At 33.1% G+C, this 16,895-nt stretch overlaps 1 pseudogene; it reads right to left on the reverse strand.

Annotated features, from left to right (window-relative positions):
• Positions 1-1,220: 1,220 nt before the first annotated feature.
• LOC110287892 lies at positions 1,221-8,273 on the reverse strand (annotated as a pseudogene).
• Positions 8,274-16,895: the final 8,622 nt, after the last annotated feature.

The raw sequence follows: 16,895 nt of genomic DNA on the forward strand, positions 1-16,895 counted from the left end.
ACTAACCAGTACCCCGGAGCTCTTGTCTCTAGCTGCATATGTATAGAAAGATGNCCTAGTNGGCCATCACTGGAAAAAGAGGCCCATTGGACTTGCAAACTTTATATGCCCCAATTCAGGGGAATGCCATGGCCAAAAGAATGGGAATGGGTGGGTAGGGAATTGGGGGGGGGATATGGGGGACTTTTGGGATAGCATTGGAAATGTAATTGAGGAAAATACGTAATTAAAAATATTAAAAATTTAAAAATATATTTATAAATAAAATAAACTTTATGCATTTTGTCAACCATATATAATTATTATAGTAATTGATGTGGTATCTAGTATACTAAATATGAGTCTTATAATATATTTAACATCATTGTTCAACATTTATTCCATAGTTTCTGGACTCATTTCACACTTTGCTTTTATGGCTTTTATGGCCTTCTGAATATTACATCCTTAATAACTTGTCATAAATTTGCAAATACTTTTGTATTCTACATTAATCTTACAGAGAACATGTATTTTGTATCTATCAGCATCATAATCCTTTCCAGTAGATTATTATTTTATAATCGCTTCTTCACCGACTCCTATATGTATGTGGTTTGCATAATCATTTGTAGGACAGACATACTCAGGAAATATGACTAAATTAATTCTATTTAAAATTGTGCCAAATTGTAATGTACATGTGGGTTTATAGTAGATTAATTATTGGGAAAGTCCTATTGGGTATTCTTTCAAATTGAGTTTTATTTTTTAAAAGTATTTCTTTGTGAAAATGTAATCTGCCATGAATTTGCAATGAGTGAGTATGTGGGCAAAGACACAAAGTATGTGTGTTTGGTTTTTAATTCATTTGTTGGTTTTTGGTAGGATTTTGTTATTGATTTTTATATCTACAACTAGTAAACTAGAAAAATGATATGTTTTATATTAAAAGTTGCCTTTATGTAATTTCATCATTTCAGTGTGGTGAAAGGGATATATATATCTTACTACACAATATGTTTTCCTCATTTTTTAAAATAAGAAATGTTCTCCTCTTGTATGTGAATGTGTCTCCCCACCCTCTGCAGGCAACTAAGGAGTGTCTTAAAAAAATAAGCCAGCATTGTTGTCTTTGATTTCATTTACAGAATTTTAACACAAGTGTTCACTTATAATTGAAAAGTATTTGTTGCTTTTGTCTGGTTGCTAGTATTGCTGTACTTGAGGTGTGTTAATAGCTATTTCTTTGATGTTTTAGTGCAGTCTCTACGTTCCTTTGAAATTCTGTTCATCTTAATTAAAAATATGACAGGTTTCTTCAAATTATTAAAAAGTCATGTTTATGTGAATATGAATTTTTATAATTGTGTTCATTATTGATACATGGTAAGCATCCTTTTGTTTTGTGGGAAAACATTTTTGGGTAAAATGACAAGGGTTAACAATTATGACTCATAGGGTTTCCCAATTGGTCTCTCTCTCTTACCAACACCTGTTCCAGAGGTTTAAGGTAAGGGGATAGATTACTGTGTAATAACAGCAACAAAGTAAAAAATATATTGTTTAATTTAAAGGAAAGAATATCAAACAGTGGTGAAGAACAGTTTTGTATTTATTAAATTTCAGAAAATAATTCTGATATGACATAGGTAAATTTTATGCATGTTTGAATTTTCAAAGAATTGGGGAAAATGTCAAAATAAACATAATATAGGAATCTAGAAATTGGTTCTTGATGTTAAAATATATTTTTCATTTCAATATGTTAATGTGTATGAACTTGGCAGTGTTTACTGCTGTGTATTATGAATCAATAAGTTAGTACACACTCACCTTTCTCCTTGATGTAGCCAACTCAAAAATGTCTACATATAAGTGAAAATGTTCACCATGTGGAAAATATGGGCTGAACTTTACTAACTTCACCTTAACCCCAAGGTGTTGTGAAAGATTCCAAAAGTGAAAAATGTCATAGTCTTCCTGCAGTATCACTCTCTGTTTCATAATTACTTTGTCCCCAAGTGGATTAGTAAAGTGGGTCTTTCTCAGAAAGGAGTTTACCTAAAATATAAGCATTGCACTATATTGTATATACCATTCCTTCAGTCATAAAATGTATTCTGATTCCATAATAAAGGCAACTATGTTTAAAGAATGAAAGAGAAAAATCACAACAAATGCCATTGGATAAATGAAAGTATCATGATATTCCAAGAATTTAATTTCTCTCAGTGAACACTACGAAAGACAAAGAGACTAAAATGCAGAAACAAAGGCATGTATGCAATGCACACACACACACACACTAACACAGAGAGAGGCTCAGGTCACTTTCAAGTCACTCATGTAATACAGCTATATACTTAATTACACACAAATAAAAATACATGTTCTCATAACTTTAAGTCACATAAGAGACATATATGCACTCAACTAGAGACACAGCTATAAAATTTCACTGGCACACAGGCAAACACAGAAAGATATAGAGATAGAGGGAGAGAAGGTGATAGAGAGAAATGGAGCGAGAGAAAGAGAGAGGGAACACATGGGGATATATATATATATATAACCACCAGCCCAGAATGATAATGACACACAAGGGAATTTTTGCTCAAAACTAATGACAGAAAGACAGGCAAAGTCCGAACCAAGCACAAAGAAATTGGCAGACAGATAAAGAGTAAAGCAGACACAAATACATAAAAGCACATACAAACACTCACAAAATACATACAAGGGTACACAAAGACACATACTTTGTCAAAAACACAAAGAAACACACACACATATATAAACACACTTATAATACGAAAATCATACATAGAAAAATTGTGGCTCTCTTACAGTCATACAAAGAAATAAACCTGTATGTTCAAAGCAACACAAATATAAACACAGATTGACAGAAAGAGTAAAACATGTATATATACAGAGTGAATATATGTATTCACACATATAAACATATTCATATATATATAACTGAGTACCAACACTCTTTCATGTTCAATTACTCTCAGAAAACCAAGTAAGTTACTCAAGAGAGTACACTGCGGGCATATTCACTGGATAAAGTAATGGAAACAATTCCTTAAAATAATTTCCATTTAATTGACAAATATAAATAAAACTTATCTTCTCATCACAGAGAAAATCCATGGGGAAGACTGTTTACATCAAATATTGAAAAGGTTGAGCTAACATCTTAATGTTTTATATAAAACCCACAAATTTTCATTGATAATCTGCGACTTCTTTACCATTCATATTCATAACAATCATTCGATTTTCTTTTTCTTTAAAAAATGTCAGAAACTTATCTATTTTCAAAATATTTCCTATTTCTTTAAGTCTGAACATCTGAGAGACACTAAATGGCTATGCAGTTGAAGACCCCAAACATCATCCAATAAAAGAAACTCTACCTTAAAGCAGGGATACCTGGATATTTTCCCATTGTCTATTGCCTGATTATCAACCTGTTGAAGATTTGTCGCATGGAGTGCATGGGCCATGGCATACACAGCATTATATATGTTTTGGCTACCAACACTAAAGGTTATGTCAAACTTCTGTTGTATTAGCCAAACCAATGAAGCATTTGATGAAAAATTCATCAGTATTTTACAGTTACATGCTGAATCTTCACATTAAAGTGCTTCCTTCTCGCATTTCTAGGTTTAAATCTGTGCTTTTGAGATGGAACAATGTTTGTACAAACTTTTTATAGCCAGAAATCCCACCATGGTGGGGTAGAAAAGTAAAAATCCCATAGAATGGACCATGAGTTAAGTCTCTCTTACTGGTAGGGAAATTCAGTTGTATTGTGGTGACCCATATTCTCTGTATAACTGTAGAATCCCATATTCTGAAGCTCAGTTCAATAAAATTGCTTGTTTCCTGATAAATAATAATAACATTTGTGGATAACATCATAATTTGGTTGTAGTTCATTTCAGTTGTGGCATAGGTCTAAATATCAGAGATTCCTATCATGTTCACAAAGGCAAAGCAAAAGTTCACATTCTACTCTTGTATCTTTTGATGAAGAAACCAAAGAAAAACAAGATAAGACATAGCAATAAGTTCCATATAGCTAATGGCATAACCTCTATACTATTAAAATGACTTATAATAATTGAAGCATAATGTTGATGAAACATTTGCCATTGTGTCTAATGAAAATTGACACTATGACCCTTAATTGTTAGTTATATATTCACTGGAAGTAAAATGGCTAACTTCACAGACTGGATTGAAGGTTTTCTTCAACTCCAGTGCCACTGAAATGTCACAAGTGGCCAGTCTAAAAATGGTCCGTCTTATCTTTGCACAAAAACACTCCAGATTCTTAAAAGTTGGTTAATAGCAGAAATTTTTGTAAAATATTATTCTGTTTCATCACAATTTATCATTGATCTCTAATCTTATAACACCACCATAACTCTGTTATTGTACACTTTACCAATGATAATCTAAACTTAAGACCAAAATGAAGATAACACATATGGGGCAGAAATAATATGCTTTATGTTTTGGAACAACATGAAAGTTTCTCTGCTTACTGAGATTTTTATAAATAAAGAACACTCTGACTGCCAGTCAGTCAAGGCTGCAAGATTCTCACTCCCACCCTGCCAGACTCCATTCTTCATTTTCTCCTCTATTCCTTCTTTCTGGAATCTATCAACTTCTGGAGGTGGGACATTGCAGAAGGCCTATCATCTCTCTAAATAGTAAGTTCACTGGGACTACATAGATTGACATAAGCATAAGTCTAATCTCATCCATTAACTTTCTTAATATCTGTCAAATCCCCCAAAGAGACATGATGTTAAGAATTCCTGGCCTATGATAACTCACATGTGGAGGTAAGAAAATGTCAGGTACATCTGAAAATATAAAGATGTGGTCATATCTGGTCCTGTAAGCCGAAATGAACACACAGTCTCTTCATTACAGAAATAATTAGGGATATGCTTGTATTTTTTCAGATCAAGAAAATCGGCTGTATTTGTCATAGTTTTCCCATCACAATGGCCCAAATTATATTCTATACTCAAAGACATATTTGGTAAAAGATCAGGATTTATGTTGATTTCATCCATTGAAAATGCCAATGCCAAAGTGTATTTGTGGGTTTTAGTTGTTTTTCTGTAAAAGAGTACAGCGATTATTATGGACAAATGTAAATACACGATCATTTGTACTCAATAGAAGCACTATACTGTACTGGATGCTTCTGCCTCTGTCCTCTAAAGATTGAAACAAATTGCTTTTGTTGTGAGATAGAATTGAAGTGGGAACTTGGAAAAATAGTAAACACTTTAAAATTTCATGACAGTCTTTCTCCCATAAATAAGATATGGTATTGACCTCATCCGCAGAGAACGTTCCCATCTCTGTTTTTCAGTGCTTGATCAGACGTTTAAGAAAGGGAAAACCACAGATAATGACAAAACTTTAATTCAGAACATGTCTTCATTTTGAAATTATTGAGCAATATAGAAATACATGTGTTATGAGACCCATTGAGTTCATGATATTTTTTGTGAAATTCACTTAATTAGCTAATGTAGTGAAAATATGACTTATCAGTCCATAATAGTCTTTTTGCAGCAAACTTTGGTTTCTGTACTAATAATCACTTATAATTAGTTGCCAATATTCTTAGCGTCTTCCCTTATATCTATCCTCATTTTCTTATTTTTCTTTCAATCATTTGCTGAAAGAATACCTTTTCTAAAAATTATTTTTATGTGAATTCAAACATCAAACATGCATTTGGTAAATGATCCATGCCTATGCATATATTTGCATGTATTTGAACAAGGTTTGTTTAGGTCATAGTAGGGCAATACATCCAAGTGTTTTATAAGATACTTTGCAGTAGCCTATCCTCAGTTCAATTATGAAAGTATACACATTCACTTACTTTACAGTTACAAAGTAATGTGATATAGTCACTCTGGATACTTCTTATCCTTATAACTGAATTTCTAGGAAACATTCTTGATAACCTTTCCAGTTACACTAAGACAACACTAGCATTCAACTGAGAACTAGGAAAATAAGGAAACTTCTGTGATGTTTTATGTGTCAATATTATATGCTTATAAAATAAAAGACATTTTGGTGTAAATTGTATAGAATATTTTCTTTTTTTTTGGTAATAAATGTGTGCCACAAGACAGTGGTAATGGAATAATAACATATTGTGATTGTATTTGTATTTATTGTTATGTAAAGCATAGTATCTCACGTCTCATTATTGTCATTTCATTATAATCTGATCAATGAACATTAAACATACACCTATATATTTGATGATTAAATTTGAAGTAAATGCAATGAGGTTTTCACCAAAAATTGTACCCTTGTGGTGTTTTCATTCTATATTCTATAAAATATGCCAATTTATAATATTCTTTATTAACACACCAAAAACTCAATTAAAAATTTCAAATAACCAAAAGAAATTTGAGAATAGATCTTTTGCAATGCTCAAACTCCTTATTACAAGTTAACTTTAGGAAGTACCAGTTACATAAAGTGTCTGTGTAAACTTGTATTCTATAAGGTTGTATTTAAAAAGAACTATCAATGGAGGATCTAGAGAAAGTAACCAAGGAGCTTCAGGGATCTGCAACCCTATAGGTGGAACAAAAATATGAACTAACCAGTACCATGGAGCTCTTGTCTCTAGCTGCATATGTATCAGAAGATAGCCAAGTCGGCCATCAGTGGAAAGAGAGGCCCATTGGTTGTGCAAACTTTATATGCCTCAGTACAGGGGAACGCCAGGGCCAAGAAGTGGGAGTGGGTGGGTGGGGGAGTGGGTGGGGGAGCATGAGGGGGACTTTTGGGATAGCACTGGAAATGTAAATGAAAAATAACTAATTTAAAAATAAATAAATAAAAAGAACTAAACGCAGTCCACAAAAATGGGTATTAATATCACATTGTTATCAATGTGCACTTGTAACAGGTGCACTTGTATTTAATAAAATTTCTGAATGAAGACCCAGAAGATATATATAATATATATATATATATATATATATATATATATATATATATATATATATAATGGATCAGAGATTAAGGAAAGTAGACATGAAGAGAGATGACATGTTACTTAACTAATGAGAGAAAGCTAATAAACAACTACAGTATCACTGTTCTCAAGTGTTCCAACTAACCCACACCACAGATTTTATCCAATGCAGTGACACTGGATATAAGTAGCCTCCATTGTTATTGACAGCCTCACAATTCAAGGAATGTAAACATATCATTGGTTTCCATATGATCCACATATATTTTACTCTAAAGAGAGAGTACAGATCTGAACTTTATAAAACACAAAAGCCAGTGATTGTACATGAACAGAGGGAAGCACAAAGCCACAGTGATTTTGAATTTTATCTTTTAAAATATTTGGATATCTTGATCCCCAATGACCTAAATATTCTTTGCCCATATACATACAAAAATGTCCATCTAGGCAATCATATGAAATGTGAACTTCTGAGTATAAAGCTCTTCTCTTTCCAAACTTGATGAAGGTTAAAGAGAAGTGGCCACATGTAATGAATTTGAGAGAGTAAGTTTGTATATATATAAATTTCTTGAAAACTCTAGGTTCCACGAAAATTACTGTAAGCCACATAAGATCTGGGAGCAACAAACTGATAGAAGGACTGTCAGCAGTATTTATGGCCATCTATTTGCATATTCTCAGAGTACAACACAATGAAATATTACAGAATTAATTTCAATAAGTCATCACTGTCTAGAGTGTAGTCAAAACTGTCAATAGGAGGGCTTTATGTGAAAAATCAATGTAGATTGTCCTTAATTCCTCAGCTGCAGTCTTCAAGTCAGAGGCCACCTGATTTAAAGAAAACCAAAACTTTCACTGAATTACTTAAAAGGAGAAACTATGATTGATTCTGTAAAAGAAACCATGTTCTTTCTTAGTGTTCAGACTTAGCAACAGTACAAAAGACTCAAACTTTGCCTAATCTCCATCCTCAGAGCACTCAAGAAATGTTCAAGTCATCGTTTACATGGGAAATACAAATGCACTTACAGGACATTCAGAGTCTCCTTGAAATAATCTTTCTCCATAGGCATCTGAACTGCTCCAAGGATGAAGGAACAATTTTATCCAAATCTTTATCATTGACTTCATTCATGTGTAGTCTCCAAAAGCATGTGGAATCAATGTAATTGGCCATGAGAAGTTGAATCTTGAGGAGAAAATAGACTCCCACTAAAAGGAACATATTTGTCCTGCCTTAAACCTGATCAGTCTGGATTGTAAAATGCCATGCATATCAGCACATCAAATTTCTGCCTGCTTTTATTTCTCTAGTCAAAGGTGGTGTTTGTTCCATAGTTATGATTCATATTATTTTCAGATTGCTCCTGAGCCCTGGAGGAATTCTTAAACACTGTCTACCCTGGGGTTCTGCAACTGGTGTCCACCGCCCATGNAATAACATAGATAGGTAAATACATAGAATAGTATATTCTCAGGCCCCATAACATCACTCATGTTTTTAAACAGGATTGCATAGCGGTTTGGAAACTGGTTAATAGGGTAATATTTGAAATGTAAATAAATACAATACAATAATGAAGAAAAAAACTGCAAGTGAAATTTCGAAGAGTCCAAATTTAGTGTCCATTTTTTGTGGTTATTAATTATCATTATTTGAAAATACTATATTTAATTTTGGGTTATTTATGGGACATTGACACAAATGTAGCATGTACTTTACTGATATCTGCACCTCCATCACCATTATCTGTTGCTTATCTTGCTAGTAACTCATTCCTCAGTTCAATGAACCTCATTCTCCCTTCATGATATTCTGTGTGCATGTTCAATTCCAATTCATATGTGATATTTTCATCTATATTTTCTTACTAATAGCTTCATATGATACACCCATTCCCAGTTTTCATTCTTTTTCACTTTTCAAATAATACCTCTCAACTTTTTGTGCAAGGATGGGCGAACTCACACACACACACACACACACACACACACACACAGGGGGGTCTCTCACTGACAAAAAGGCACACACATATATCTAGACACTATAAAGTTTAATACCCTCAGTCAGTCTTTAATTTCCAATTATGATCTCCTGTTCTATTCTCAATTCATGTTAAATATCATATAATTCTTGTACATTGGAGAAAAGATTTTGTGTATGTAAACCATTCACGTCTGTCATCAAAAATGTAATATGACTAAAAGATCAGTGTACACTGAAATCTATTTTTCCAATAAATTGGCACAGTTTATTAAAGTATTTAACAAAATCATTGAATCTCAGTTCTTCTGGGANCAGTTCTTATTTAAGTGAAAGCAAATGTACATAGAATGACTTCAACAATTCACTATTAAGATTTTATTAGATGAAGTAAATGATTTTCATTTGCTTAAGGCTTGCTGTCCAGGTGTAACTATTGAGAGCTGGTTATTTGACATACTATGGAGAAGAGATAGTGGGAAAAGAGGATCCAAGAAATNCAAGCAAACCCTTAGGAATCTTGGATTTATGAAAACAGTAATTCNTATAAATAATAGAAGCAGCAGTCAATTAATGAAACATTTACATACATTTAACAAGAAAAAATAATATGAATTCATAAATATCCATAATTGAATTTTTATATTATTACAATATTCACTTAAAATGCCACAGACCATATAGCTTTTAGATGATTTATAAGGTTTAAAGGAATTAGTGTACCAATTTGTAGAAATTATTTAAACAGTTAATATTGTGTATTATAAAATAGAAGCTATTATTTTTTTAGATCTTTTCTTTATTTACATTTCAAATGTTATCCCCTTTCCTATTCCCCCCCCCGAAAATCCTCTATGTCATCCCCCCTACCACTGTTCCCCAACCCATTCACTCCCATTCCTGGTCCTTGTACTCCCTTGTATTGGCGCATAGACCCTTGAGAGGANCAAGGGCCTCTCCTCCCATTGATGACCAACTAGGACATCCTCTGCTACATGTATAGCTAGAGCCATAAGTCCCACCATTTTTTTTTTCTTTGATTGGTGTTTTTGTTCCAAGGAACTCTGGGTTACTGGCTAGTTCATACTGATGTTCCTTCTATGGGGTTTCAGACCCTTCTTCAACTCCCTGGGTACTTTAATTAATCCATTTTTTTCAATCATTTCTCCATTACATAAGGTCTATTTATTTAAAAATGTATAAGCTTGGTTTGTGAGTTTTATTCTAAATATTTATATTTAAGCATGGATATTCATTGATTTACACTGTTAAAATTCTGAGGATGCAGTTTAAATAGAAATAATAAATATCCATTTTTGAAAGTAAAATAACCAAATTTTATATTATATACTTTACTTACACATTTTTGAAATGCATCAAGATTCGTGGCATCTTGTATATTATAACGATCATAAAATGAAAATAATTGACAGAAAATTAACTATGTAGTATGCTCACTCATATTTACTTTTAGAAAAATCCATCAGAGCTGTGAGTAAACTATTAAACATACCCTTACTGGTATTGTCTCACATATTAGAATCTTTTCTAGACTTTGCACAAGATTTTCAAGCTCAATATATTATTTAATCCCAGATTAGCTATCCTATCACAAAGTGAATTTAGATTCATATCTTATCTGAAGTATATTTTTATTTTCATGTGAAATGCACATGTCATAATCATGTAATCTTTCAGAACTTGAAATTTTGAGGAAAAATTGAGTACTATTCTAAAAGATGTCAATTATTATTATTGGCACTGTACTTGCTGTAAACTATAATCATCATGTTTAGGTAATTCATACACATTTCTAATGGCTTCAGTCATTTTATTATGAAATGGTACTGGATATTTAAAAATGACTTTCTTCCTCTAATCCATTCTTCTGATGCTTACAAGTAATATACTTGAACTGCAAAGATGTACATTATCTTAGAATTAACAAATTAAAAAAAATTGACACAAATAAATCTAAGCAGCAAGATGGTGGAGTCATTCCAATAGTTAACAAAATAGACCTCATCCAAAAAAAAAATCATAAGAGATAAAGAGTGCTATATGTTCATCAAATTTCTTTGATTCTTATTTTGTTTGCCACAAACACAAGGATATCACTTTTGTAAAAGAAATGCTATTAAAGCATAGTTCACACATTCACCTTCAAACATTGATAGTGGGAGGCTTCAATACATTATTCTAAACAATAGAATGGTCGTTCAGAAAAAAAAGTAAATGGAAAAACTGCATGTAATAGATATTTTCAAACCAAATGACCGAACAAATATCTAAAGAACATTACAAATAATCAAGAAAGAATATAATTTCTTCTTGTCATGCATGGATTATTCTCCCAAATTTCCATATTCTCAGTCATAAAATCAATCTCTACACATACAAGGAAATTTGAAAAACCATTCATATTATCAGACTGACATATATAACTACCGAGTATCAACAATAATAGAATATACAGAAATCATTCAAAGTCATATAGGCTGAACAATTGTTATTAATATTGGAGTAAGACAAAAATAAACAAATTACAGACACCCTATAATTCATTGAAAATAATGTAAAATATACCCACACCTATGGGCTAAAATGAAAGCTGGGAAAAAAGGAAACTCCATTATACTAAGTGCCTACAACAACTTAACAGTACACTTTAGAACAAAAGAACTCAGGAAACGTAAGATGAGTAAATTATAAAAAATAATCAACATGAGTAGAAAATCAACTAAGATAGAAATAAAAAAAACACAAGGAATAAAAGAAACAAGGACTTTGTTATTTAAAAAAAAAGAAAAAACAAAACAAAAACAAACAAACAAAAAAAAACCTCGCCACTCAAGCACTTAGCCATTCTAAAAAATAGACGGCAATAACCCTAAGATTCAAGAAGGCATTTGTTGAAATTCTATACTCAATTAAATTGGAAAATCCAAGGGAAATGTTTAATATTCTCAATGGATATCACTTAAGAAATTTTTGGTCAAGTACAAATCCGCATTTCAAGTAAACCTACATTCCTGAAGGAAACAAACAACCATTAAAATCTGGAAATCTGACTACAGTGTGTCCTACAGATCTAAAGTAATGAAAATGTATGGTGTTCAAATAGGAACATACAGGTTGATCAATGGATTAAAATTAAAGTCCCAGAAATAAAACTGCACAGTTGCAGACATTTGAGTTTTACAAAGAAGGCAAAAGAATTCCAACAGAAAAGCAGTGTATCTTCACCAACTGCTGCTAAACCAACTGAATATCTGCACGTGGAAGAATGCAAATAGACCCATGTTTATTATCCTGCAGAAAACTCAAGTCCAAGTGGCTCAAAGTCCTCAATTTTACATTTAAAATACCTCAGGCCTCATGCCCCTTAAGGATTACAGAAACGTGTCACAGAGTGTCTATTGATGGAGATGAACTATATCTTGGGAAAATTTGTTCATATCAGCAAGCCAGGCAAATACATTAATGAACAGTGAGAATCTCTGAGGGACAAGTTAGAAGTGTGGTAGTATCCCTTCACTTTAGTGATATCAGGAACTGAGCAAGTCTTGGGTAGGGGATCCAACAAATCTTGTATTGTAGAGACAATAGACTGATGGAAAAGTATGAGGTTTCAACTACTCTGCTCTCCTGCAGTCTGGGTTTCCAAACATTTATGAGCAATTGTTCTATAGATGCCTTGAAAATGTTGTTGTGGGATTGAGTGCTCTCTTAGTGCAAAAAGGCCTGAGTTGTGACCCCTAGCATTATATGACATGCCATCAGTACATATTCCTAGAAATGTTAGTACTGAAATACACTCTATAAACCAATCTGGACTTGGTTACATAATCGGCCTCTTTGCCTTCTTTCTCGTGGGATTAATGAGTTCCCCATTTTAGACTGGAAACTGTTTTTTTGTGTGACTGACTAGCTTTAATTGCTTAATACAATTCTCTCTTGGTATCCATTTTTTCTTCATGGTACATAACTTTGACTTAGATAGTATTTGTAAACAAAAATATAGTATACATGTACATATCAAATTTTGTTGGATATTTATCTTGTTTTGATTTTAGGTTACAAGTTGCTGAACAAAATGATTTAGGAATACTTTCTTCTTTGTTGAGGACATTAGAGCTTTGTTGCCATCCTACATAAATCTCCAGAACTAGGGATGTCTTGGATCTTAGAAGAGAATCTACTATTGCCACATTAATAACCCAATATTATTGCTCACTACATTGTAAATATTTATTCTTATACTCACAATATCTTAATTTCTTATACCTTATTATCATCTTATCTTAATATCTTATCTCTCACAGTTCTTAAGAAGAACGTGGATTGAAACAGATGGGAGCCATTACTGAGGATCAAACTGAACAAAATTCAGAGAATAAGAGATCATGTGGTACGTATCCCTATCTGATTGATGTGTAATACAACTGCATATAAATNAGGGATGAAAGTGGAATAGAGGTTGAAAATGTTGTGAGAGTAAGGGGAACAGAATGATTGCAGTCAGAATACCTTCTGATGGCATACATGATGTCTAATAAATTTGGCGTCCTAAACAGAAATGGAAAAGGGTAATATTATTAGACATACTAACATGAACGTGTTGAATTTGATGAAGAATCAACCATATGCAGAGAACTACAAACAAGCACAGAATGCTGAAATTGGACGCAATAATCTCCCCACGGGGAGAGTTTTTCAGTAAATATTCCAACACCAAGAGTTCACTCCTGAAATATTATAAATATAAGTTATGCTTTATTGACTATGCAGGTTCTATTTATATATTTATAACATTCATAATTGGATACTGAATACAGGAGTGTTTGAGAGGTGTACATGGGAAAGATTGAAGGGTAGAATGAAACGGGGAAATGTAATTACATTTTAATTTTAAGGGAAAAGAATATTTTTAACATTGAATACATTACAACAGAATAATATTTTCCCAGAATATTTTAATTTACTTATTATAAAAATATTTTATTAGGTTATATTTGTTTTCTCTCTGCAAGCAGGTCTTGAAGAGAGGAGAGTATCCTATCTAGCCAAGTCTCTCCAGGATTGAGCAGGATGATAAGTGAGGCCCCAAACAAACACCTTACAGGGAGTCTGTTAAAACATGAACTCATTTTATTGTATCAGTCCTTTGTTTATACAGGGTTAAGAAAGAAGGTGGGGATTTTGGTAGAGGTAAAATGAAGTTGGTAGCTGGAAATTGTGACAGAGGGTATGGGGTGAGATGATGTATAGGGTGGTGTGAGATGACAACTGGTGTTGGGTGATCTAACAGGGCCCATAATAAATTGATACAGTATTAGCTAGGCAGAGGCAGTCTTATTTAGGTTGGTAAATTGTGCGGAGTCATTCTCAAGCAAATGACAGGTCTCAAAAATTGAGCCAGGCTCAGGTTTGTCCTCATGGCCCAAACCAAGGCCAAATAGGGCCCAGCAATACTCAGTGTTCTAATGATCTCAATTGCTTCACAAGGCAGTAAGGTTCTCTTTTTACTCCTAATTCTTTAGAAGTTGTTTCTGATGCAAGGGCCTATATTACTTTGATGAGTATTGTAAAATATGACAGGTTCAATATTTCAAAGATAAGAAATAAATTGATGTTTAGGATATGTAATGTTTAGCAGTAATAGTATTCATAAAGTATGTACTCATTANTGAAGATACCCAACATTTGAGTCAAAGAACATCAAGAAATCAAGNTGGAAGCATCAACTATACTGTATATTTTTATTGTCCTAATAGTAATCATGAATATTACCCAAATGTGAGCCCTGAGAGGCATAACAAGATTATGCTTGTTGGAACAGTACTGTGCCCATTCTAAGAGTAACCAATAACTTCATAATTGAATTGAAAATCCACTTCACATGTTAGTAACCACACTTGGCACCATTATCATGGAAAACAATATGTGACTATAGAGTTTCACTAAGCATGGAGAAAGATCTAAGAGTAATATTCAGCCAATTGCACACACTATTATTTCCCATGAACTCTTATTTTTATTGAACTCTTATTTTTATATTGAGGATTAGTTTAAGACTAATCAAGGGATTTTCTTTTCACAATACCTGGGGATTAACTTCTGTGTCCACCATGATTTAAAATGGACAGAGTAAGGAATATTGGCGTGTATAGTGAAAATCAGATATTTGTATCACACCTTTCACTTCCTGATGCAGGAATCATCGTGTAAGTGGAGCCAGAAAGTATTTAAAATGATAGGTGTAATATGACTCCACGTAAGAAAGATTTGTTCAGACAGAATGGGGTAATTCCCCTCATAATTTCATTTGTTTTAACAATATGCACAAAACCTTCCCAAAATTCACCTAGAAAAATCTGAGTTGAGTGGAAAATGTCAGGAAATTCGACAACTATCCAAACATCTACTGGCCAAGAAGGCAACCCATGCTTCAATTTATGTCCCCACAATACTCATCTTTCATTTCAGTACACTATGTAGAACAAGTGTTTTTTTTTTTTTCTTCTTTCAACACAGAATTTTGGAGGGAAGAGTGGTAGCAGATTAGAAAGAGATCAGAAAAGTAATTATTTTAAGCTAACAAGTAAAACACATATGCAAATATAAAATATTCTAAGAAATATTTAAATATTAAGCGTTCTAAGTGGTTTTTTTTTTCTTAAAGAAGACAGTTTGTTTTGATGGAAATAGTCAATAAAACTTCGTACAAGTGAGACATTGAGGCGTCTCCTACTTTCTCACATAACTGCCTCAGATTTTTACCATCTACACGAGATATCTAGTCAGATTTCTAACAATGAAAACTAATGCCTTCTTAAAACACCTTGTGTGTTTGTAAATGTTCACAAAAATCTCTCACGTACTTTTGTTATTTATCAACTGGAAAACAATCATAAATGATTTGGAATCCTGAAGCTAACATTGTCATTACCATTGTGGCTAAAATGAAAATTGCAATCNAGTAGAGAAAAATAAATCTGACATATCTCTGTCTACTACAGAGAGATTTTCCTCTTACAAAAATTGTGCAGAATATAAACATGAAAACAGAAGAAACTGGTGCAAACACTCCTAAATTATTTTCTTAACATAGAATTTTGGTATTCTCCAATCCTGTTTATATCAGTGTGCATTNAAGGGTTTCAGTCACACCAGGTCTTCTAGAGCAGGCCAGCACACTCAGAATCATGTTGTGTTCCTCCACTGTCATTAAAATGTTCAGCATGAGATAAGACTGTTCTACAGCCTGCTGTATACCAGTCTCATCAGGAGAGNGCTGGTCTCACAGGAGTGCTCTCATTCTCAGTTTCAGAGATGAAATAGTCACATTCTCTACAATAACTATCTAATGGGAGACTTGTCAGGGATACAAAGGGCACAGGAACAGTGGAGAAGCTGGGACAGGATTATTCTAGTTACCAAATGCACCAAGACCTATNTCTGTTCCACAGTCCTGTGACACAGGTTCCANCAGNAGAGANTTGNTCTCCTAGGAGTGCTGACACAGAGTTGCAGGATCACAAGAGGGAGAAGCTCAAGCCAGAGACAGCAAGAACAACTAACCGAAGAGATCACCAGATGGTGAAAGGCAAGCAAAAGAACCTTAANAGTAGACAACAAGGCTCTTCCTCAACTTATTCCAGCCATTTCCTTATTCAATCACAGGGTCCCCAATTTCAGTCCAATGGTTAGATGTAAGTATTTGCATCTCTCACAGTCAAGTGCTTGTTGGGCATCATGGAAGACAGCTATGCTACGGATTTTAAAAGTCATTTCTAGAGTTAACAATTACATTGGTTTTAACTTGGTTTAGTCACTGTTATGGAATTCTTATTCTACTAT

This window comes from Mus caroli, unplaced genomic scaffold, assembly GCF_900094665.2.
Source record: "Mus caroli unplaced genomic scaffold, CAROLI_EIJ_v1.1 scaffold_14332_1, whole genome shotgun sequence".
Taxonomy (NCBI): Eukaryota; Metazoa; Chordata; class Mammalia; order Rodentia; family Muridae; genus Mus; species Mus caroli.